The 26,266-nt window shown below is 40.4% G+C and overlaps 1 protein-coding gene across 2 annotated transcripts in view; it reads right to left on the bottom strand.

Annotated features, from left to right (window-relative positions):
- Positions 1-24,765, bottom strand: part of LOC137373898 (protein PALS1-like) — a 144,757-nt gene extending 119,992 nt beyond the window's left edge. The window contains exon 1 of one of the 2 annotated variants that reach the window (XM_068039440.1): positions 24,584-24,765. The gene's annotated coding sequence lies outside the window, so the exon portion shown is untranslated. The remainder of the gene's footprint in view (positions 1-24,583) is intronic. The other variant, XM_068039441.1, reaches the window with a different exon arrangement.
- Between the last annotated feature and the right edge of the window lie 1,501 nt (positions 24,766-26,266).

The raw sequence follows: 26,266 nt of genomic DNA on the forward strand, positions 1-26,266 counted from the left end.
TTTGATTAATGGCACCACAATACCCTGTTTCCAATCCTTGCACATTCCCTAGCATTCATTATGAAAATGTCAATGATCACCAATGCCCCCTAGTCTCACATAACACATATCCAAAAAGTCATTAATTTTGCCTAGCATACCGCTCTTTGGGGAGGCTAAACTGCTCATTACTTTTTCCAAGTATTCAGAAGGGATAACATCATTGGGAGTACTTGCTATGTTGTGCCTGTTTAGATTATAGTTCTCAGCTCCTCTATAATTGCCCTCTTCCTGTTGACTTTCTGAAAGAATTTCTCTCACTTTGGGCTGAATTGCATTTTTGCGCCTCTGGGAGCAGCAGTGGGTGAAGAAAATGGCGGCTCCCACGCATGGGCCATGCGCTGCCACAATCTTCAGCCCGGCAGCTCATTATAATATGCAGGGTGGTCACTGCCCCCACCTCCAATCACATGGCAGGGGTGGCCTCAGCATCGCCTGTTTCTGTGCAGACACTAGTGCTATTTTTAAAGGGCTGCCGGGCCTGCGTTGACAGATCAAAGATGACTCCAATCCCTCCACCAAACTGCAACAAAAAATGAGGCTTAACTCAACTACACCAGAAAAGCCCAGATTACCCTTTTTCCATCCCAACTGCACTAAGTGCTGAGTGGACTCCTTTCACCCCCATCCACGTAAATGCAGAATTCAACCCTCACCCCCACCAAAACTACACTGATAATGCAGAGTTGATCTCCCACCCACAACTTCACTACAAATGCAGAGAACCCCCCTTCCCTACCTCAGTGGCACCAACTTCCCCTGGACTGGAAAGTGAAGGTATGGCGAGTGCCACACATTGCTCGGAAGATCCGGAACTGCTGGTAAGATTGCTCCAGCTTCCATTTAAATGTATTTGATTGCAGTTTTGAATTTTGAAATCCAGGTCCCGCCGCAGAGTGGCGAATGTTCCGCCATGGAGCTTCCTGCCACCTGGAAGATCAGGCCCGGCATCGGGCTCCGTAGCGGGCCGCTACCGCTTCGATCTTCCGGACCCCACCCTAACACGGAGCCTAACACCAGAAGCTCAACAAAATCCAGCCCTTTATTTTGTCTCTGTACCTAATCTTTGACTAGAGTTCAACATGGTCTTCTCATGCACATGTATGTAGCTAGATGACATAGCACTCAGATGCAATTTATGCATGGCTGATTGAAATGGCGGGCAAAGGAGAAAAAAGGATAGACCCTCGAAATAAATACTGATCGTGACAGACATCCTCCCAAATCAGCAGTTCCTATTTACTTAAAAAATGTCAATCAGGTTCAATAGCATTTTCAATTATACCACAATATTATGCAAAGTGATATTAACCAGTGACATCTTGCAAACGGTATGCAGATTAAATGAAGATTCCTTTTTGACTAAAATGACTGGAATACACCTAAATAGAACTTTACAGTTCTGGGTGTCACAAAGATAAAATTCAATGGTCTAAATCATTTATTTAAATGTACAGCACGTACATTCCACATTGTGCAAATACAGCATCTGTAGTCAGTCATAAACATACTGTGTTTTATCTTCTCCACCTCTGGAAAAAAAAACAAATGGTCCTGACTCTACAGTGTTAGAAAAAAAAAATCACTTTTCCAAACTGATCCTTCAACGTGAAGACAGTCCTTAAATGAACTGGCAGCAGTGTGAATAAACACACGCTTTGTTTGGATGAATTAGCCCAACATAGACTGTATTGAGTTACATATAGAAGCTTGTTGAAAAACAATCCTGAGGAGGCTAAGTCGACCATCATCGACTGACCATTTAGGCTTCATTTCAAATCAATCATTCAAGGCAATCAGGGCAATTTTAACTCTCCCTGATCAACAGAAAAGGAGCAGGAACAGTTAAAATTGAGTGAGTATTTCTGTTCCTATCTGCTATTTTAACGCTGATGGGTGACATTCCCGCCAGACTCTGTCTAGAACTTCATTAATAAATGCAAATCAGGGCTCCATGACATAACGAGGCCCTGATGGAATTTTGACCTACGCCTGGGGGGAGTGACAGCTGCTAACACCCAGTTAGGTAAAGCCAATGGAAAGCAAGTGAGGCTACTGAAGACAAATTTTAAATGTCCTTACTGTGGCCAGGAGCCCGGAAAGTCCGGGCTTCCGATGCCACAGACTAAGCTACCACCACCAACTCCCCCAGCCACATGTCCCTCATAACTCCCCCTCCATCAACTTATCTTGCTGTTAACAGCCTTCTCCTGTAGCTCCTGGGTTGCACAATCTTCATGCTTCCCTGCAGGCCAGCAGGCCAACATGCTTGCTGCTGGAAACAGCCAAGCAGCAGGCCGGTGGCATTTAGGTCAGGCCTGACTATTAAAATCTGCAGGGCCTCTGAATCAACCACTGGGCAAGATCCCACCAGGAGTTAAAAATTGTCCCTCAAGAGTTTATTATGTCATTGAGCCAAGTACAAATGCAGTTTATGAGCTTGTAGCTTCAATTACCGACTGCTGAAACTATCTGCATGGAGTAAAAGTATATTCTTTTCAATGAAGAAAAATAAGTTTGGCTTGTTTTATTAGTTATACATTAATATAAGTAGCGGCTGTTTCATAATACATCAGTGTACATTACAGATAAATTGACACTTATTATAATCAAATTGAATTTTTCACCTCCAGCCATCCATAGTATGTGAATTCATTTTTATGACAAACTCTAAATGATTGGAAAATTTTGAATTCATGACAGTGAAGTTATTTGGGAATTAACATTGTTTTCTATAGCTAACCTACTCCTTAAGTTCAGCATGGCACATGTACATTCTTTATATTCTCAGGAGCTATCTGCAAAGTTACATTTTCTGAACAAGGTTAATGTTCCATCCTCTCCCAAAAAGGCATTTAAAAAAGGTGATGTGCATCGAGCCTTCATCCCATTCCCCCCAGAGTACTCTTACACAATACCATACCAATTATTTGCAGCCCATCAGCGAACAGCGGTGCGACTGCACACTCCATTGTCAGAATCATTTGAGTTATTTTATGTTTTCTGCAACTTTTTATAGTATGAGGTCCCCTTCACAAGTATGAATGGAATAATAGGGACAGAATCGGAGTATAGCCCAAATGTCTGTGCAAATTTTTGTCCAGCACAGTTTTTCCAGAGAGATCACATCAGACGAAGGGAATAGAAATTTACTGATCATTTTGGTTGCCAGTATGGCATTTAAGACACTTATTTCTTATCTCTATTTGGCAATATAAAAACTCAGAACCAAAGCTGGACTTGGCAAATGAGAGTTCAGATTAAATCTCTGACATGTAAAAATAAATTGATAAAAGCAATACTCCTGAAGCACCCATGATATTCACAGCTCAATTTTGTGGAACAAAAGATGAGCAGTAACTGACTATATTAAATTGTGAACTAAGTGCTAAAAGTAACAAAATGAAACTCAACAGAACAATTTTGTCATGTATGCATCTAAAAACATAACACTCATAATACAGAAATTAGGTACAGTAATGTAATGGACCAGCAATCCCAGGTTTTCACCTCAAATCCCATGTCAAATTGTGAAACTGAATTCAATAAATCTGGTAACTTCTGGGCTGGCATCAGAAAAAATTACCATCGGAACTGCCAGATGATCATAAAACCCAAACTCTTGCCTTTCAGGAAAGGGAACCCACAACTCTGACCCTATCCTGTTCTACACATGACTGCAGCTTAATACCCTCTGAAATGGCCCAAACACACCACTAAATTGTCAAAATACTTGACTCCACTAGGGATGGGCAATACATGAGCACATCAGCAATGCACACATCTTAAAAACAAATCTGAAGTACAAAAAAATTTATGGAAGTGCAAAGTGCAAGCTTGAAGTAGAAATTTTGACTGTCCAAATACTTAGAACTAAAACATATTTCAAAACTGCAAATGCCCTGTAATTGGTTACCCTAAAATTTAAATAAAGGTCACTAATCAGTTATCACATCAATTACACTACAGGACATTTACATGCAGTGAAAGATCCAATTATCTACAAAGGCACGAAACTTCCCCAGTGGCTCAGTGGGTACGTCATAAAAACGAAGAGGTTCCAGTTACAATCCCTAATCTCTACCTAAAAGGGACAACTCGCTTGGCCCTTATCCAATTACAGCTGAGGACACGAGGGGTGGTGTAACTTAGCCTAGAGAGGATGTAACACAAACAAATCTTTAAATAAAGGCAAACTTGCACTTATATAGCACCTTTTACATACTCAGGACTTCACAAAGCACCCCATTTTTCAAACAGGATCACTATTCCTTTGTAGAAAAATGCAGCAGACAATTTGCACACAATCAGCAACTGGCAATTAACCTGTTTTGTGGTGTTGGTTAAGGGATGAAGGTTGGCCAGGATACCAGAAGGGCTCCTTGCCCTTCAGAAAAGTGCCCTGGAATCTTATATTCACCTGAACAGATACAGCCTTGGTTTAATATCTTGTGCAGAAGACGACTCTTTTGACAATGAAGTACTCCCTCAGCACTGCACTGAATGGTCAGTCTGGATTACATGCTCAACTCCTGCTTCTGCCTCAGAAACAAGATAGCCACAGCTACTTTACTTATTCAAATTTGTTTAATTCAAATGATTACTATTCTAACTTTTTCTTTTAAGATCTCAAAGCCTCCTGTGCTTTTTTATTTAATTCATTTAATTCAGCTTCATGCATTCCTCAAGAAAAATATGACTTGGAATCACACCATAATGTAAGAAAGGAGAGAGGACAAAGAGAATTACAGGCCAGTTGGCCTACCATTTGTTGCTGGGAAATTACTAGAGTCTTTAAGAATAGGGTGACTGAACACCTTAAAAATGTTCAGCTGATCAGAGAGCCAGCATGGATTTGTAAAGGGTAGGCCCTGCCTGACCAGCCTGATGGAATATTTTGAAGAGGTGACTAAAGTAGCAGATAGGGGAGTGCCTATGGATGTTATTTATATGGAATTCAAGAAGGCATTTGATAAAGTCCCTTTTAAGAGACAGTTAAAGTTGAAGCTCATTCAACTGAAGCCAAATTATTGACCTGGTTAGCAGACTGGCTGAGCAGCAGAAGACAGAAAGTAGGGATAATGGACAGGTACTCTAAATGGCAAAATGCGACTTTAGGAAAGATATATTGGCCTTAAAGAAAGTGCACTGTAGGTTTACCAGAACAACACCTGGCCTCCAAGAGTTAAATTATGAGCAATTACACAAAATAGGGTTGTATTCCTTTGAATTTAGAAGAAGGGGCAATTTGATTGAAGTTTTCAAGATATTAAGGGGAAAAGATAGGGTGGATAAAGATAAACCTTTTCCGCTAGTTGGGAAGTCTCGGACTAGGGGGACATAGTCTCAAAGTTAAAGTCAGACCTTTCAGGAGTGAAATTAGGAAATACTTCTACATACAAAAGGCGGCAGAAGTTTGAAACTCTCTTCTGCAAACAGCAATTGAAGCTATTTTAATTATCAATTATTAATTTTAATTCAGAGAATGATAGTTTTTTTTGTCCAAAGTTATTAAGGGATATGGGGCAAAGGTGTGTATATGGAGTTAAATCGCAGATCAGCCATGGCTTCACTGAATGGTTGGATGGGCTTGAGGGGCTTAAATGGCCTACTCCTGTTCCTATGAATTAACAGAAGTAGACTATTTTAGCAAGCATTACACTGCCTAACAGAAGTGTTACAAACTACTGACTTAAAAACAAAGATTAAGGTTTTGTTTGTCCACACATCGTATGGACCCATTTGTAAGGTTGGGTTAAAGATTTGATGAGCTGGGAGCTCTAAATTAAAGGACTAACAGTAATCCACAGACATCAGATGGACATAGAGTCTGTGTACAGCTACAATACAAATCCCTCCTGCTTCTGTTGCACATTTGCAGGGGAAAGGTGGAGAGAACAAGAGGAAAAATGAAATAGAATTAATCCTTTCAATTTTTCTTTTAACAGTGGAGAATTTGGAATCCTGCGTTTAAAAAAACTGTTTCATGCGCATGTTTTGCCCTCTCAATGAATTCACCTCATCTATATGCCATTATGCTGCATGCTTCACATCACAATCAAATGTTTTTGGCTTCAAAAAGGAGTGTATCTGAGTTTCAACCGTGCTCATGAGGCCACATCAAGCACTGTTGCATAAAAAAGTTGAAAATTCAAGTTCCCATTCTGAACAACTGAAGATTTTGTTAACATTCGCATACAGGTCAGCATGTGTGGTCGAATAACTTCCACAAAATATGACTCGACAAGTTGGATTGTGTGGAATCATTAGGGTAAGGTCCCAGTCCTGCCCCATTCTTGTGATATCAGCAAGTTCCAATTATCTTGAGCAATCGAATCTCTGATCACGAGGACTTATTTAACTGCTTTGGGTTTTAAAATAAAAGGATGGTCCTGGCAAGGTGTCGATCACAATAATTCAGATTCCAAAGTTTAATTAAGCACAATTAATTGTAATGCAATTATTACCAAGAATCAATGCCATTACCTTAACAAACCTACACTAAAGGTGTAGTTAAATTGGTGATATTACTCACTTCTCATTACCAACTTAAAACTGACTTTATGTTTAACAAGTAGTGTGTGTTTTCCCCATTCCAAGTCTAAATTGTTACACTCAATTGCTGAAACACAGACTGCTGAAAGAGATGCCATTTTGGGTCAGTGACATATTGTTAACAGAAGGATCAATCGTAAATCTGCCTGAACAACTAGACTTGCATCTGAATCAGAAACATTTTTGAGATGCACAATTACATTTTGTTATACACAGTAGAAGGCTTCAAATTTTTGGTTATTTTATAAATTCAGCTGGCAATGGTCATTTTGGTTTTGATGTCAGAGGCAGATCGTAAGTGCATTTTTCATTCAAGAAAAACAGCAGCAATCCAAGTGCACAAGAATATCCTCCTCCTTACTCATTTCCATTACTTGCTCAAGTAAAGAATAATTGGAGATAGGAAAAAAAAATCACAAAATCTCCCTCCACTGATCCTCCATCTTTTGAATTTATATTTGTCAGCTTGCTTTGTGTAACCAATATTAAATGATTTCTCTGCATTATTTATCCCTGTCTCGATCTCTCCCACACATTATTGGTCATACTAATAAACTATAGTTGTTAATTTTCAAAGTATCATGGCAGCTTGCTGTCATCTCATCTCGACCGACTCCGAGGCAACACCAATTCTTTCAATTTAATTGGTGAATCTCCTTCGTAGCTTTTTCAGAGCCAATTTAAATGAAACTTATTCAATTTACTTAGCTAATCTTAAAACACAACAATTTAAGGATATATGTTTGAAAAAAGGGACAATTTCTTATTTCTTTGCACTAACTCAAGCAGTGTAAATCCAACACTAGAGAACTATGAACCTTATAATACAGTGCAGAGTTTTGCACAGTGAGTCAGAAAGGAAGTTAACTAGTTGGGACTTGCATTACAGTAGCCCATTCCGATTCTTTACTAACATTGAGCAGAACACCTAAAATTCTGCTTTGGGAATTACCTGTCACCTTTTTGATGTTTAATGCAGATCTTATTTTACAATCTTAGTAATCTTAGGCTAATCAAGTAACATTCTCGCCACATAAGTGGTGGGCAATGACCGTCGCAAACAAGAGAGAATCTAACAACTCCCCTTGACATTCAATGGCATTACCACTGCTGAATCCCCCACTATCAACATCCTGGGGCAGGGTCACCATTGACGAGAAACTAAACTAGACCAGCCATATAAATACTGTAGCTGCAAGAGCAGGCCAGAGGCTGGGAATTCTGCAGCAAATAACTCACCTCCTGACTCTTCAATGCCTGTCCACCATCTACAAGGCACAAATCAGGAGTGTGATGGAATACTCTCCACTTGCCTGGATGGGTGCAGCTCCAACACTCAAGAAGCTCGACACCATCCAGGACAAAGCAGCCTGCTTGATTGGCACCCCATCCACTACTTTCAACATTCACTCCCTCTACCACCGACGCACAGTGGCAGGCCGCAGTGTGTACCATCTACAAGATGCACTGCAGCAACTCACCAAGGCTCCTTCGAAGGCACCATCCAAACAAGCTACCTCTACCACCTAGAAGGACAAGGGCAGCAGATGCATGGGTACACCACCTGCAAGTTGCAACTTGCAAATAATACAACTGTTCAAGTCTCTACACAATTCAAACAAACTGAGTTGCTGCCTGTCACAAGGCATAGCAGTTGACGCATATTTGGAAGGCAAGACAGTGATGTTTTAATGTTTTCCCTCTTTGTCCATTGTGCTTATTGACCAAGGAAAAAGTAAATGAAAGAAAATGCCACCTTTAAAGGTTGTTGGATGTGTACTCCTGAGATTTACAAGAATTTGTCATCTGCAGAAGCTCAATGATCACTTTCCATACTTTTCTACACCCAATACTGAGGATGTTGGAAATCTGAAATAAAACCAGAAAATGCTCGAAACATTCGCCAGGGCAGGCAATATCAGCAGATAGAGAAACAGTTACTGGCCCTGATTTTGCAGTCAATGGCAAATAAATGATACTAGCCATTCATTACACTCACTGGAATTTGTGGTTGTTACGCGCGCCAAAACTGGAAAGATATAAGACAGAGATGACAGACAAAGAAAACGTTTTAAAAAAGCTCAAGTTTAATCTTTTTAAATCTAAGAATTTAAAAAAATCTGATGAGAATTTGCACTTGTAAAAGTTAATTTTCAGTGCCTGAGGGGTTGTTTGGTAGTAATTAAGAATGATCACAGCTTTACAAATTCACTTACACTTGAATGGATAAGCCCTAATTTTAGTGGCGTGTTTAATGGGTATCACTTAAGTACCACAGCTTCAAGCTGTTCAATGTATTTCAATGCTGAGTATCATGGCAAGATATCAGTATTGCCAAGTTTCTGAAAGAGCAGGCCAACTTAGACAGCAACTTCCCAACTGCACATTTAATTGCACATGTGCAACCATTGGGCACTGTTATCCAATTTACTCTTAAATAACTGAGCGCTGATAGGCTTACCGTTATTTTTTACCCAAAATCTGGGTCAAAGTTTCAAGTTGATGACCTTTTCATGATCATCAATCTGAAATGTTAACACACACCCTCTCCACAGATGCTGCCTGCCCTGTCTACAGTTTCCAGCATTTTATGTTTTATACCAAAGATACTTTTTCATCAGATTTGGATCAACTATTATTTACAGAGGTTACAGGAACTGAAAGCAAGCAGTAAACTAGCTACTTTATTCACATTGCTTCTGCTGATCATTCAAGCACTGAACCAGGATTCAGTGTTTCAATCCAGCTAATATTTTCTTCTGGCTATTGTTTCAAATAGTGAGATATAATCACTGTATAACTGATCACAAGTCGTGGGAATCAGTTGCCAGCGATCGCCAGAGTTGGCAGGCAGCCATAAAGGCGGGGCTAAAGTGTGGCGAGTCGAAGAGACTTAGCAGTTGGCAGGAAAAAAAGACAGAAGCGCAAGGGGAAAGCCAACTGTGAAACAGCCCTGACAACCAATTTTATCTGCAGCACCTGTGGAACAGTCTGTCACTCTAGTATTGGCCTTTATAGCCACTCCAGGCACTGCTCCACAAACCACTGACCACCTGCAGGCGCTTACCCATTGTCTCCCGAGACAAGGAGGCCAAAGAAGAAGTAGTGAGATATAGAACACAGATATTTCATTATTACTACGCTTCAAAAAAAAAGTGACTGTAAAGTAGTTTGGGGCGACCCAAGGTCATCAAAGGTACTATATAAAGGTAAGTTCTTTTCTATTAAATCAGTATTTGTGCAAACTTACACTTGACTAACAACCAACTGGAGTGTAAGTAATGTGTAGTATAGGCACAGATAATGCTGCAATTAAACTGGCCTCAAACCCAAACGCCATGCGCAGCTGTTAACTGGAGTTATACTGCCAACTACACGTTGCTCTTGGTCACATTATAGTCAGAGTTGGAGCAGCTCAGTGTATACCTACTTGGGCATCAGCTTTTTCTAAAAACAATGAAAAAAAATGAAGTGTATCTTAGAATCAATCTGCAGTTAGAATACATACTGTGTAAACTCAAACTGCTTCCTAGCACAGTCTCGCACCTCTTTTCTTTAGGATGCTTTGAACCCAAATTGGTATACAACTTTCAAATTCTGTCATCTTCACATTAATATGCACCAGAAACCACTATGTGGACATGAAAGTAGCAAATGTACCCCGAAATGAAGCCAGCAAGCAACTTCCAAAAAAGTATTCCTTTTATGTCAGGCAGGACATTGCTAATTATTCCTGAAACATAATTATATACTAGGAATTGTTGTGTAGAAAATTAATTTTATGACTTGTCCAAATTATAGGCACAGATTTTGCTGGGCACTTGTCCCATTGTAATTGCATATCTATGTCATAGGAACCACTGAACAATGCAAAAGAGGTGCAAACTGAGTAAGTGACTTATGCCATTAATTATACCTTTCCATGTTTTTTTGGGACTGTTGCAGAGCTCTGTATTACCCTTGCTGACAACAGTTAGAAGGTAATTATCATAGTCCCATCTCCATTAAAATCAATGGTGATCACAACTTTCATACATTTAAACCAGTTTTCATGCCACTGCTACTTACACTCAAAAATAATGATCTAAGTGGCTTGGCCATGACGTAATTCATTGCTCCCAATTGCTAAGTATGTATTACTGCTGCAAAGATTAAACACCTACGCTCTTTGAGTATTCATTTCCTAGAACTGGGATTTACAATTTTAATACGACCGCACCATGTCTGGAACGCATTCAATGACCCCTTGTTTGCCCACAATACCTGACTTTAAGGTCACCAACGCAACCAATATTAATAAGCAAATTCTTTTCTTTTGGGCCTCCTTATCTCGAGAGACAATGGATACGCGCCTGGAGGTGGTCAGTGGTTTGTGAAGCAGCGCCTGGAGTGGCTATAAAGGCCAATTCTGGAGTGACAGGCTCTTCCACAGGTGCTGCAGAGAAATTTGTTTGTTGGGGCTGTTGCACAGTTGGCTCTCCCCTTGCGCCTCTGTCTTTTTTCCTGCCAACTACTAAGTCTCTTCGACTCGCCACAATTTAGCCCTGTCTTTATGGCTGCCCGCCAGCTCTGGCGAATGCTGGCAACTGACTCCCACGACTTGTGATCAATGTCACACGATTTCATGTCACGTTTGCAGACGTCTTTATAACGGAGACATGGACGGCCGGTGGGTCTGATACCAGTGGCGAGCTCGCTGTACAATGTGTCTTTGGGGATCCTGCCATCTTCCATGCGGCTCACATGGCCAAGCCATCTCAAGCGCCGCTGACTCAGTAGTGTGTATAAGCTGGGGGTGTTGGCCGCTTCAAGGACTTCTGTGTTGGAGATATAGTCCTGCCACCTGATGCCAAGTATTCTCCGAAGGCAGCGAAGATGGAATGAATTGAGACGTCGCTCTTGGCTGGCATACGTTGTCCAGGCCTCGCTGCCATAGAGCAAGGTACTGAGGACACAGGCCTGATACACTCGGACTTTTGTGTTCCGTGTAAGAAAATTAGAGTCATCAGAAATAAATTATTTTTTCAACCAGTCATGAGTAAATTGATGTATATATAACACAAAAACATTTCTACCCCATTTATTCAAATGAAATAAGCAGGTCTTTATGCAAATTTTGCTGTCCATGAAGATTTGCAATCTACAGTCTCATTCAAACCCAGAACTTCTCAGTAAATTGAAATTTAAGGTTAGCTTTTGTAGCTCATTTTATACCCATAATTCACAAAAATAAAGGTCACATTATTTTATTCCTAAATTCTTAATTTTATAATGTAGCAATTTAGAGTGGCCTGAATTCATAAATCTCAGTGCAGTAAAACTGATAAATCTCAAAACCCCAAAAAGGGATACACTACAGTTTAATTCGAGATTAAAGTTTATCAAAGAAGTTGCACTTCCATTCACTGAAATTCTTCCCCAGCTCTGAATGGTGAATGTGCCATCACTTCAGCACTTGAGAGGTTGTGGCGTAGTGAATGTCACTGGACTAGTAATCCCAGGCTAATGCTGTGGGAACATGGGTTTGAATCCCAAAATGACAGATGGTGAAATTTGAATTTAATTAATAAATCTGGCATAAAAAAAAGTGACCATGAAATTGTCAATTGTTGTAAAAACCCATCTGGTTCACTATCGGCCTTTAGGGAAGGAAATCTGCCATCTTTACCTGGTCTAGCCTACATGTGACTCCAGCCCGACAGCAATGTGGTTGACTCTTACATACCTAAGCAAGCCACTCCATTGTATCAAAACCGCTAGCACTGTTGCTGTACCTACACCCCTTGAACTACAGCGGTTCAAGAAGACAGCTCACAACCACCTTCTCAAGGGCAATTAAGGATGGGTAATAAATGCTAGCCGAGCCAGCGACGCCCGCACCCCACGGACTAATAAAAAAAACGGTGCTCAGCAACTGACTTCCTGCTATGCGCAATGCAGCATATTCCAATTAGAAAACCAGCAGAATTTGGAGCACCTTCGTAGATTACCATACCAGATGGCAATATTTACAGAAAATCTGGACCACTATGTCAAGACAGTCTTGCTCTGGGTACCTATCGATGCTCCCATTATTCAAGCAGCTGAACAAATGCAAGCTTTTTCTGTTAATAAAATTTCCTTCTCCCTCAGAAATTCAAAATTAACTCATCAGATTTTAAACCTTAAATTTCAATTATAAAAGCTCTAGTTTTAATTTAATTTGGGAGCTTAGGACAATCACAGGAGGAACTCATTATGCAGATCCCTCCAGTTCACAATTTGCTCTCTGTTCTTGAACACACTGTTGATCAAGATGTAGTTTCAATAGCATGACGTACAATAAGAAACAGCTAATATCTTACACTTAACTTAAGGCATAAACAAATTATCAACAGAATGGGTTGTTCTTCATGGGTATTAGGAACAGCAAAGCACCCAACACAGAAATTCAAGTGAAGGATGAAATAAGTACGGCCAATAATTGTTGATCTGCCTCCATTTCTCATCTCCCTTTTCAGGAATCAGGTTCTGCAGCACAAATTAGAAAAGCCAAGAACTTCACAATATATTCCTCTCTAGTTGAGAAGCTTTTAACACCATTTGAGGTATTATTGCATTCCTGAAGTACTAACTTATTCAAGGGCATCCTCAAGATGTTTGAAATGAAATGATTTCCATATAAACACATTCACAAGCCTAAATTAATACAAAGTTACACCAATGGCAATCCTAATACATCTTACCACCTTCTGCCTTTCCTTCTTACAATTTAAGTGTCACGATCCTTTTTTTTCTCTTCGGGAAATATTGCAGTGTGCCTTTAAGACTGTAAAAGATCAGAACTTCTTTTAGGCAGCAAGCTCTGGAGTCAGTAAGCAAAAGTGCATTCTGGTTGCCAGGCAACAACCATACAGAGAGGGAGAACAGAGCTTCAATGTATCCATTTTGACTTTGAAACGGGCTCGCAGAGACACAGTTGACAGACTGTTCCAGCACGCAAAGGAAATAGGACAGCTCGCTAAGTCCATTTAAACACTGGATAGTTTCTCTCTCAAAATTCTAAAGCTTCAAGCCAAATTAATTCCTTAAAGAAATAAGAAAAAGGAAAAGCTTTTTTCTCTCACCACAAATTGATATCCGTGTCTGAACCCCTATCTCTGGGAGGACCCTTTTCTCCTCGGATCTTGGAAGACTAAGTGAACTTGGACTGTGTTGAATTAGAAAACCATTCATTGGAAGTGTAATCTGCAAAGACTTTATTGTTTTTTTCCCTTTTTTTTGGGCAGCTAATTAAAAACCAAACTACTGTTAGTTTGAGTATATGTATACGAATGCAGGAGTTAGATTTTTAAATAAGTTATAAAATCTTTAGATATTAGTTTATCTTAATAGTGAAGATTTTTGTGTTTTTTTTTAAATAAATGGTTAATTTGTTGATATCTAAAGATACCTGGTTTGATTTGCTTCATTCGGGGGTTACTAGATTGTTATAATTTGGCTGCTGCGTTCTTCGATTTTGAAAGCCTAAAGATATATGATGTGACCTGTGGAGCGACCGGACTGAATTGACAGTGCATTGCTCCCACTACAATCAGAATCATATATTTTGATTGGGGGCTTTGTCCTGAGCAGTCATAACACTTAAATCACAACTTCCTATTTCACCTGTTTCTTTCTTGCTTAGGCCTGTCGATTTTAGTTTCTCAATTTAAAAACAAAATTACTTACACCTTGTCCATGATGCGAATTACCTATTGCACATTTCTATTTCAAGAGGATCTATTCTACTTGCTTTGTAATTCAGCCTCAGATGCTCCCATCCCTATAATCATGTGAACCTCACAACCCCCTAGGTCTGATCTACCAAAGGTAGATGTAATATTCTAGACTTCTCAATTAGTACTGTCAAAGTCTGGTCTGAAATTCTCATGGCAAAAGCTGGTCAACTTATTTTTAAACAGACATTTATTCTTGGGATAAAAGCAAAATACTGCGGATGCTGGAAATCTGAAACAAAAACAAGAAATGCTGGAATCACTCAGCAGGTCTGGCAGCATCTGTGGAAAGAGAAGCAGAGTTAACGTTTCGGGTCAGTGACCCTTCTTCGGAACTGACAAATATTAGAAAAGTCACAGATTATAAACAAGTGAGGTGGGGGTGGGGCAAGAGATAACAAAGGAGAAGGTGCAGATTGGACCAGGCCACATAGCTGACCAAAAGGTCACGGAGAACAGGCAAACAATATGTTAATGGTGTGTTGAAAGACAAAGCATTAGTACAGGTGTAATACCTGCCCATTTACCTCCTCTCTCCTCACTATCCCAGGCCCCAAACACTCCTTTCAGGTGAAGCAGCGATTTACTTGTACTTCTTTCAATGTAGTATACTGTATTCGCTGCTCACAGTGTGGTCTCCTCTACATTGGGGAGACCAAGCGCAGACTGGGTGACCGCTTTGCAGAACATCTCCGCTCAGTCCGCAAGCAGGACCCTGAGCTTCCGGTTGCTTGCCATTTCAACACTCCCCCCTGCTCTCATGCTCACATCTCTGTCCTGGGATTGCTGCAGTGTTCCAGTGAACATCAACGCAAGCTCGAGGAACAGCATCTCATCTACCGATTAGGCACACTACAGCCTGCCGGACTGAACATTGAGTTCAATAATTTCAGAGCATGACAGCCCCCCATTTTACTTTCATTTTTAGTTGTTTTTTCTTCCCTTTTACATTTTTTACAATCTTTTTTTGCATTTATTTCATTTCATCTTAGTTTGTTCAGTTTGCTTACCCACTGTTTTTTTCAGGTTGTTTTTCTTCAGGTTTGCACTTGCTGCTGTTCAATATTCAGTGTATTCACACCTAATCTGTACTAATGCTTTGTCTTTCAATACACCATTAACATATTGTTTGCCTGTTCTCCGTGACCTTTTGGTCAGCTATGTGGCCTGGTCCAATCTGCACCTTCTCCTTTGTTATCTCTTGCCCCACTCCCACCTCGCTTGTTTATAATCTGTGACTTTTCTAATATTTGTCAGTTCCGAAGAAGGGTCACTGACCCGAAACGTTAACTCTGCTTCTCTTTCCACAGATGCTACCAGACCTGCTGAGTGATTCCAGCATTTATTCTTGGGAATTGGAAGACACTGGCAAGGCCACGTATATTGCTTCTCCCTACATACCCCAAGATGGTGGTATTGGGCCCTCTTCTTCCTAGGCCACCTCAGAGACATTAACCGCCAGCCAAGTAGTAAAGGCTTGGCATCACACATAGACCAGATCAGACAGAGGTGGCAGTTCCTCTTCCCTGAAATACAGCAGGGAACCATTTGAATCTTTATGACAAAATGGTAATTTTCATGGTCATTTTATTTTCTGGATGGTTATTCACAAATTACCAGATTGAAGTTCATAATATGCCATGGTGGCATGAGTTAATAGTCCAGTACTGTAGTCACTATAGTACCACATCCATACAATCAGAAAGGCTGAAAATGAATGCATTGAATACAGTTTGGTGCCTTTTCTTAAAATTTAAGTGCACTCCAGAAATGCTATCACATATTTCCATTACATTGTGCATTGGAATTTCAACAATGTGACCACCCAACACCCCTAACCCACTTTCCAGCAGCATTTTATACAATAACACCTGAAAATTACACTGCCCATTAAGTTAGGCTGTATTTGCATTACAGTGCACTGCATTCCTTTGCAGCATTGTCACCAGCAGCAGCTCTAATATAAATGAAAGGTTGCCTCTTGAACACAGCCTCAAAAGGTGGACCCGCTCGCTTGTAGTAGCAAAATATACAAAACCCAAGAAGAAACAGAAGCGGTGAGCTTGAGCAAACCCAGCTGCTTTTGAACTGTTGTCCACAATATAAATGGAGAAGATTCCACAGCATTAGCAGCACTGGCATATTATAGAAATGTGGTATGTTAGTAAACATTGTCTGATAGGATCCCTCCTAGCTAGTTCTGAAGAAGGGTCACTGACCTGAAACGTTAACTCTGCTTCTCTCTCCACAGATGCTGCCAGACCTGCTTGAGTATTTCCAGCATTTCTTGTTTTATCCCTCCTAGCTTGTCGGTTTTATTTCCCATTTTTAATTTATACTGCACAGTTGCTGGAATGTCAGAGGAAATGACAAATACAAACTGTGCTTTAGTGCACAGAACAGAAGCATTAACTGTCCACAAATACAGCAAAACTCAAAACAAAACCAACCCCAGGAAGATTAAAACATGATAACTATCTCAATTTAATGCAGTGAATATTAAAACTGTTGCACTATCAAAAGTTTCTCGTGGGGACTAAGGGATTCATTTTGGACAATTAAAATCTAAATTTATTCAAAGAGACATATATGTTCATCTCTCAAGTCCTCTGAATCATCTTCATTCTATACAGTACTGCAAGAAGTAACAATGCTCAGAAATATGACCACCTAAATGCAGTTAAAAGCCAGGCAAACTAAGTTGAACTGAAAAAGAAAACGCATTTCCATACTTGAGAGTTTGTAAACTCGGAAACTATATCGCCTTTGCCTTACCCAAATGTGACAACATGCACTCCAATTTATAAAAGGAATTTCTGTAATGGAAATGCTTTCAAGATGAAATGGAAACTATAGAATCCTCCTTCGCTGGTCTAGACATTAATTCCAAACAGCAATGACACTGTAAAAAAAAAAAAACTATTTGAACCCATATCAGGTTTTCTTGCAGGGCTGTCACAAAACCTCTATACCAAAAGCATGATTTTACCATCTGGTCATCTTGGAGCACGTCTCTCAACAGAACACAAAATAATAGTAAAGATAATCTATTCACCTGCATCAAAAGGCTAACAGAACCATATAAAATGCATTTCAAATGTTATTTGTCAATAAAGCTACCAAAAATATCCTAATCTGAAGTTTTCTACTTACAAAGTGATTGTCTCCTGTAACACTGAAGGTAGTAACAGCAAGTTGATGTAAAAAATATAAAATTCACAAGTGCAGCACCAGTCTGAACTAGCCAAAAACTCTGCATATCTCTGGCTACAATCCAATATGCCATCTCTTCCACTGGTAAAGAATTCAATTCAAGTTTTAAACATCTATGGAGCATCCCTTGTGAATCATACAGCTAAATTATTTTACAGCAGTAAATTCACTTTTCAATTGAATCGAATTTAAGACAGAACCACAAACTATGAACATTCAACAGAATAACCAGCTCAACATCTAACACGTCAGAAGCACAGAACGTGTTACAGGTGTTCCAATAAAAGTGAAATCATCTTCGATACAATATAAAGTTAATTCATTTCAACTACAATAAAAGATACCCTGAAAAGCCACTTGAAACTTAGCATACCCCACCAATTAAGTTGCTAGCCTCTACTAAGAACAACTCCACATCTGTGTAAACAAGTTTTACACTAAAAGATTTTCACTTAATTAATAGCTGAAGTCAGTTGTCAGCCTTGGTTCAGTGGTAGCGCTCCCCCTGCTGAAATCAGAAGGTTGTGGATTCAAGCCCCACTCCAGAGACCTCAGCACATAACACAAGCTGATACTTCAGTACAGTTCTGTGGAAGCACTGTCTTTCTGATGCAACGTTAAAGTGATTTCCCATCTGCCGTGTCAGGTGGATGTGAAAATCCCTCGACATGATTGGAAGAGGAACTGGGTACATTTTCTAGTGTCTTGGCCAACACTTATCTCTCACTAGAACCTAAAACAGATAATCTCATTTCATTGCTGCTTGTGGGACCTCGCATATTGACTGTTGTGATTCCCACATTACATGACTACATTTCAAAAGTACTTCATTGGCTGTAAAGCACTTGGGACATCCTGTAGTCATGGAAAGTGTTATACAAATAAAAGTTGTTTTATTAACTTTGAAGTGTTAAAGCTACTGAAAGCACTGAGAAATGTCAAAGTGCATTATGAAATTTAGATATTTGTACATAATCAAAGTTTTGTGCACTTGACATAAAACTGAAAATCTGCCATCTGAAAGCATAGCAAATTTAATCTCTTGTAGATAAGGCTGTGTGTTTGGGAAATACCAATCTTTCATGCCCCTTGGCGATATCTGGATTGTATTCTCCCATTATAAAGCTACCTGTCGCACAGACACACCTCTAGTTGCACACTTCGACCACCAAATGAGGCTTCATTAGCTTCAGATTACCATATCTACAGTATTGCTAATGCACTGAGGAAAATCACTTTATCCGAATGTTGATGTAACAGGAGAATTCACTTTTTAAAATTTCTTAATAATACTTGTGTTAATCAAGTACACAGGTATGTGACAAATCACCTCTATTAAAGATATTTCTCCGAAATTTCTTACAGGGATTCTCAGCCACTGCATTATATCAGGTCACTGTCACTAAAGAAGCAAACAGCTGCTAATAAATCTCAACGAAGTGGGGAAATTCTCACTGCATTCATGGTATGAACAGAATGAGAAATTATAAACATTTTTCTTCAAATAAATGATGAGGGCGATCCTAAGATCTGAGGTTGAGAGGCTGGAATTCAAATACTTACATGCACAAAAAAGGAATTGTTATTGAGGCCCAATAATTATACAAAAGTTTGTGACAGTGCTTGCTGCTGTCTGTCTCTCTCTCTCTCTCAAAACTCCCCTCCGTCACTCACAACTTGGCAATCTTAAGTACAAGCTCTGGTTCACCACACATCAAATAGAACATTATTGCCACAACAGTCCCAAATAAATAAATACTGTAGTCCAAATAGCTTAAGCAACAGGACATGGTCCAAAAATCTAAATACTCCAATCATCTGTTACTATATAACTTCAGCTGAAGTTCCATAATCAGCTTTATTGCCCCATGAGCAATGCCAGCTCATCATATCTACTGCAAGTTTACAGCCAGTCTATGTACTCTTACTGTAACTACAGATTCAAAAATTACTTTGTTGGGACAAATATCAAACTAAATCTTAAGAAAAAGCAGAAATAACTATCAAATTCAGAGATGCATTGTCTTCATCAACAAGACATTTAATCAGATACTAAATTTTGGGTACCAGGCTCTTCAAACAGAAAAGGAATTAGCACGGTACATTCAGCTAAAACTTCAATTGAAGATTGTTATGAGGCAAAAGGTAAAAATAGACTGTCACATTATAAGCTTTGAAGAAGCTCATTTACAAAGATTTTCAATAAATCTCATTGCCAGAAGATTCCTACATCATACACAGGTAAAACAATCTGACTGTAATTTATATACTTAAGAATGGGATTACTACACTTATAAACCCAGTTTAATTCAGTCTTGAATTCTGCCACTAGACCAGAAGTTATAGAATCATTGAGTCATAGCATGATACAGCACTGGAAGAGCCAAATCATCCCATCATGCCTGTGCCAGCTCTTTGGTACAGCAGTCCAATTAATCCCACTCCCCTGCTTTCCCCCCTCAGTCTTGTAATTTTTTTCCTTCAGATATTTAGCCAATTTTCTTTTGAATGTTACCAATGACACTGCTTCCACTACCCTTTCACAGATCATTCCAGAGCACAACAACTAACTGTATATAAAAAAAAATTCCTCATGTCGCCTCTAGCTCTTTTGCCAATCACCTTAAATCTGTGTCCCCTGGTTACAGTTCCTTCTGCCACTGGTAATAGTTTCCCCTTATTTACTCTATCAAAACCCTTGAAGATTTTTAACACCTCCATCAAATCTCCCCATAACCTTCTCTGACAAGAACCACCCCAGTTTCTCCACAAAACTGAAGCCCCTTATCCTGGTGCCGTTCTGTTAAATCTCTTCTGCACTTTCTCCAAGGCCTTGACATCCTTCTTAAAGTGTGATGCCCAGAATTGAAAATACTCCAGCTGAAGCCTAGCAGTGTTTTTTTTTTAAATAAAAGGTTTAGCGTAACTTCCTTGATCTTTATATTCTATTCCTCTATTAATAAAGCCAAGAATGCCATACATTAAAAAAAACAGCCTTCTCAACTTGCCCTGCCACCTCCAATGATTTGTGCACATAACCCTCAGGTCTCTCCATTCCTTCATTCCCTTTAAAATGTACCATTCAGCTCATATTACCCCTCATTCATTTTGCAAAAATGTGTCATTTCACACTGCCCTGCATGCCCATTTCCTAGTCTATGTCCTCCTGAAGTCCATTATTACATAGTTTACTACATTTCCAAGTTTTCTATAATCTACAAACTTTGAAATTATGCTTTGTATACCCAAATCTAGGTTAACATATCAAAAAGAGCAGTGATCCTAATACCAATCCCTGGGGAGCATCACTGTATACCTCCCCCCAGTCTGCAAAAAAATCGTTCACCCCTACTCTTTGCTTTCTGCCTATTAGCCAATTTTGTGTCTATGCTGCCAGTATCCCTCTAGTCCCATAAACTTTAATTTCACTAAGGTACAATGCCATACACATTTTGAAAGCCCACATTTACATCAGCCATATTAACCCTCACAACCCTGTTACTTCGAAGAACTTGAGAAAGTAAACCAAACACAATCTGCCTTTAACAAGTCCATCATAGTTCAATTTATAACCCCATATTTATCCAAATGACAATTAATTTTGCCCAGATTATTATTGCCAAACGTTTCTCGACCATTAATGTTAGGCTGACTGGCCTGTAGTTGCCAGGTTTATTCCTCTCCCCTTTTTTTTTTTTTAAAAAGAGTATAACATTTGAAATCCTCCAGTCCTCTGGCACTACCCCACATCATGCAGGAATGCAAGATTGTGACAACAGCCTCTGCAATTTCCACCTGTACTTCCTTCAGTAACCTACCAGATGCACTGCTGCAACTCACCAAGACTCCTTCGACAGCAGCTTCCAAACATATGACCTCTACCACCTACAAGGACAAGGGCAGCAGATGCATGGGAACACCACCATCTACATGTTCTCCTACAAGCAACACACCATCCTGACTTGGAACTATACCGCCATTCCTTCACTGTTGCTAGGTCAAAATCCTAGAACTCCCTTCCTAACAGCAGTGTGGGTGTACATACACCCCAAGGACTGCAGCGGTTCAAGAATGCCACCTTCTTCCTTCTCAATGGCCACCACCACCTTCTCAATGGTAATTAGGGATGGACAATAAATGCTGGCCTAGCCAGTGATGCCCACATCCCATGAAGAATATTAAAAAAGAACCTAGGATGTATCCCATTCAGACTTGGCGACTTTTCTACTTCGAGGACTGCTTTTTTAATTTCATGCCCTTTATTTATTTCGATCCTATCGAATATTGCTACAGCATCCTCTTTTACTACTACGTTGCCCAATTCATCTTCTCTTTGAAAGACAGATGCAAAGTATTTATTTAGTACCTCAGTCATGCCCTCTACCTCCACATGCTGATCTCTTTGGTCCCTAATTGGCCAAATCTTTCCTTTGATCACCCTTTTTATATGTTTATAAAAGACTTTTGGGTTCCCTTTTATGTTGGCCATGAATCTATTCTCATACTCTCTCCTTGCCCTTGTTAAAAGGGTGGTAAAAGGAGGCGTGGGGCCAATTAGGGACCAATAAGTGGATTTGCACATGGAGGCAGAGGTATTAAATGAATACTTTGCATTGGTCTTTACCAAGGAAGATGCAGTAACCCAAGCAATGGTGAAAGATGTGGTAATTCAGACACTACAATCGATAAGGAGGCGTTGGATAGGCTGTCTGTACTTAAAGTGGATAAAGCACCAGGACCGCATGAGATGCATCCAAGGATACGGATGGAAGTGAGGGTGGAAATTGCGAAGGCACTGGCCATAATTTTTCAGTCTTTCTCAGATTCAGGGGTGGTGCCAGAGGACTTGAGAATTGCAAAGTTACATCCTTGTTCAAAAAAGGGTGTAAAGATAAGCCCAGCAACTACAGGGCAATCAGTTTAACTTAGGTGGTGGGGAAACTTCTAGAAAAAATAATTCGGGACAAAATTAAACTGCATTTGTCCATGTGACAATTAAAAAAAGCCAGCATGGATTTCTTAAGGGAAAATCATGTTTAACTAACTTGAAGTTTTTTGAGAAGGTAACAGAGGGTTGATGAGGGTAATGCAGTTGATGTGGTATACATGGACTTTCAAAAGGCGTTTGATACAGTGCCACACAACAGACTTGCAGCAAAGTTATAGTTCATGGAATAAACAGGACATGGCATAATTTCAAAGTTTATGGATGATACAAAACTTGGAAGCATTGTGAACTGTGAGGAAGATAGTGTAGAACTGCAAAATGACAGACAAGTCGGTGGAATGGGCAGACAGGGGGCAGATGAAGTTAAATGTGGAGAAATGTGAAGTGATACATTTTGGTAAGAACAGAGATACAATATTAAAAAAGGGGTACAATTCTAAACAGGATGCAAGAGTAGAGGGACCTGGGTGTCTATGTACCTAAGTCATCAAAGGTGTCAGGAGAGGTTGAAACAGCAGTAAATGTTGAACTTGTATAAGACACTAGTTTGGCCTCAGCTGGAATACTGTGTCCAGTTCTGGGCACTGCACTTTAAGGAGGATGTGAAGGCTTTAGAGAGGGTGCAGAAAAGATTATGAGAATGGTTCCAAGGATTCGAAACTTCAGTTATGAAGATAGATTGGAAAAGTTGGGGTTGTTTTCCTTGGAGAAGAGAAGGTTGAGAGAAGGTTTGTTGGAGGTATTCAAAATCATGAGGGGTTTGGATAGAGTAGATAGGGAGAAACTGTTCCCATTCGTGAAAGGATTGAGGGCACAGATTTAAAGTAATTGTTAAAAGATGCAAAAGCGACATGAGGAAAAACCTTTTGAAGCAGTAAGTGGTTAAGGTCTGGAATGCATTGCCTGAGAGAGTGTGGTGGAGGCAGGTTCAACTGAAGCCTTCAAAAGGGAATTAAATTGTTATATGAAAAGGAAGAACGTACAAGGTTATGGAGAGAAGGCAAGAGAGTGGCAATAGGTGAATTGCTCATTTGGAGAGCTGGCACACATGGGCCGAATGGCCTCCTTCTATGCTATAACAATTGAGATACTCTGTGATTGATTCCCTTTAAGATCTTCATATTTTCTATATTCAGTTAGGTTCTCTATTATGAATATTACAATTGTCATGAGCCTCCTTTTTTCAGTCTCGTTTTAACCTCTACCTCTAATCGTCCAGGGAGTTCTAGCCTTGGATACCCTTCCTTTCCTCCTTATAGGAATGAGTCTACTCAATATCCAAAGCACCCCCCATTGTTCAATTACTGAAAGTTTTACTCGGGAGTTTCTAAAATCACAACAGTTCATCAGAATTACAGCGTTTTAATTCATTGCCAAGTCATGCAATGTTGACACTGCTGCAAATTATTTTCAGCTTCACCATGTGAACCATCGCAACATCCTGCCACCGACCTAAGAAAAAAGACAAAACCAGCATCTCTGCAACAAAAGGAATCACTCAGGATATTCAGACATCTTATTGTGCATCCCGGTAGAAAGCAACAATAGAGCTAAAGATCGAGCTGCGGTCTGGAGAGGATTTGTATTTTTTTTTTAAACACTCAAACCAACGCTTTGAAAATTTCACAAGGATGGATGTACGTATCGAACAAACAAAACAAATAATTTGGCAGAAGCTGTATACGGTCAAAGCTGAGAAAATAGGACTTTTCCCGTCTTTGTCGGGGAAGATGAAAAGTAATTTGAACATTACTCAAGCAGTGACAAGAGAAAAATCCAACACACCCAAATCGCCAGCAACGTAGAGCGCCAGCCAGCCTCTCCCGAGGTTAAGTTACTTCAATACAAACAGCACAAGGGTGGACGCGACCTTTCCGAAATCATTTCCCAGTAATTTTCCAGCCCAGTCCCAACACTCGCTTCCTTTTCTTCCCGTTCCTCCCCACCCTCGCCTCGCCTCCCGGACTAGGCCCAAGTCCCGAGCCGAGCCTCCTTCGGTACAAACTTGCACCGAACCAGCCACTTCTCCCAGTTGATGCCAACTCTCTCCGTCCGTCCGTCCCTCACTAACCTGTTGATGGGAAAGGCTCTTGTTCCGTGCGCGGTGGTTAGGTAGGGGGGCACGGGGACAATAACTCGGTCTGACTGTCGAGTCCTCACCTTTCTCCGTTGGAACGAGTTTCAGTGACGGAGACTGGGCCGAGTCGCCTCCGGTGACTTGTATCAGCCGCCGGGCACAGCAAACGAAGGGGAAACCACCTCTGCTCGCTCCCGCCACTCTCGTGCACACAGCCACGGCCCCGCGTGCGCGCTACCGTCAGTATGAGTTTCCCCGCCCCCCCATCTGTTAAACACGGGCCTTTTCCATTGGCTGATGCCACCAATCCCTCCTCGCCCATTGGAAGGGAAGCGGCCGGTGGCGCTGGTCTCGTGGGAAAGGCTCCCAACGAAAGGAGCCGATCCAGCTGGCGCGCTCGGCTCCAGCTCGTGGGGGGGGGGACAAAGGTGAAGCCGGAGCTACGCCAGGAATGTTTTATTTTGCAATGCAATACAAGCAAAGCAGAATGGGGCGGGGGACGGAACATCAGCATGGAAAATCACAGTACCTCACTGCTGAAGTCATCATTCTGAGGCAAAACAGATCCAGCAAAGGACTGGAGCCAGCCTTGCCTTCACTCCTCTCTACTTCTTGAAACTGCAAATGCCAGTTCGTTGGCTCTCTAGTTTTGTGTGTGACTTGCAGTCACATACAGGGTGCAAAAGGAAACTGGCCTTCGAAAGATAGATTGCCTCGGAAATGTTGAACCGAAAAGTCCAGACAAGAATATTGCTATAGCATAAAATTTCTCTCCTATTTGCTTGTGTGGTATGTTCAAACCTATTGGTAGCGAAACGATTATTTTCTTCAAAGGAATCTCGGTAAAAGGTGTAAGTATTTAGGCCACTGTTGGTTGAAGGCAAACATCAGGAAAATTGATTTCAACATTTAGACAAACAATTCTACCATGTCCCGAATACTAAAGGCACATCTTACTGCAAACTAATAAGAAATAGGGGTTTATTTCCAAAATCCTCTTTCAGAATTAAATTCTACCCAATATCCACTCAGATTTTCGGATCTCCTTACGGCAGTGGAGTGCACTGTTTTGTGTAAATGCTTGGCTTCCCTCCCACTCTTGTGCAAGCAATGTTGTCACCCATTCCCTTCTTCCTTCAGGTTATTATGGAGCTCTGAGTCTTTATCTTTACTCAGCACAACCCACGTCACCCATTCGAGTTCCCAGTGTCTGGCTGCATTTTCAGACAACCAGTAACTGGGAAGATGAAACAAAAACGCTGACAATTGTTGGTTGGGTCAGTTCCCTGTGTTTAAAAATAGCGAATTCATAATACTGTAGATGAAGATGCATTTCTGATCATTTTTTTCTGAATGCACAGGTTGCTGGTCAGTTTATGAAACAGCGTGTGATATTTTATAAACGAAATAGTCAACATGTACTTCAACTCGCGCGCTTCCATTATTTTATAGATAAATCAAACAATTGCGGATGACTCGCCTGGTCGCCTACTCTGGTGAGCGAGAAGTTGAAAAGTTGTTAGAATAGCCTATGCGCCCTTTCTTTGCTGGACACGTACACCGTTCGTGTAGGGTCTCAGTGGCTGGACCACTAATTAATACAAAAGCAAATCTGAAACGAAAACAGAAAATACTAGAAATACTCAGCAGGTCAGGCAGCATCTGTGGTTTCCCTCC

The sequence above is a fragment of the Heterodontus francisci genome, chromosome 9, assembly GCF_036365525.1.
Source record: "Heterodontus francisci isolate sHetFra1 chromosome 9, sHetFra1.hap1, whole genome shotgun sequence".
Classification (NCBI taxonomy): Eukaryota; Metazoa; Chordata; class Chondrichthyes; order Heterodontiformes; family Heterodontidae; genus Heterodontus; species Heterodontus francisci.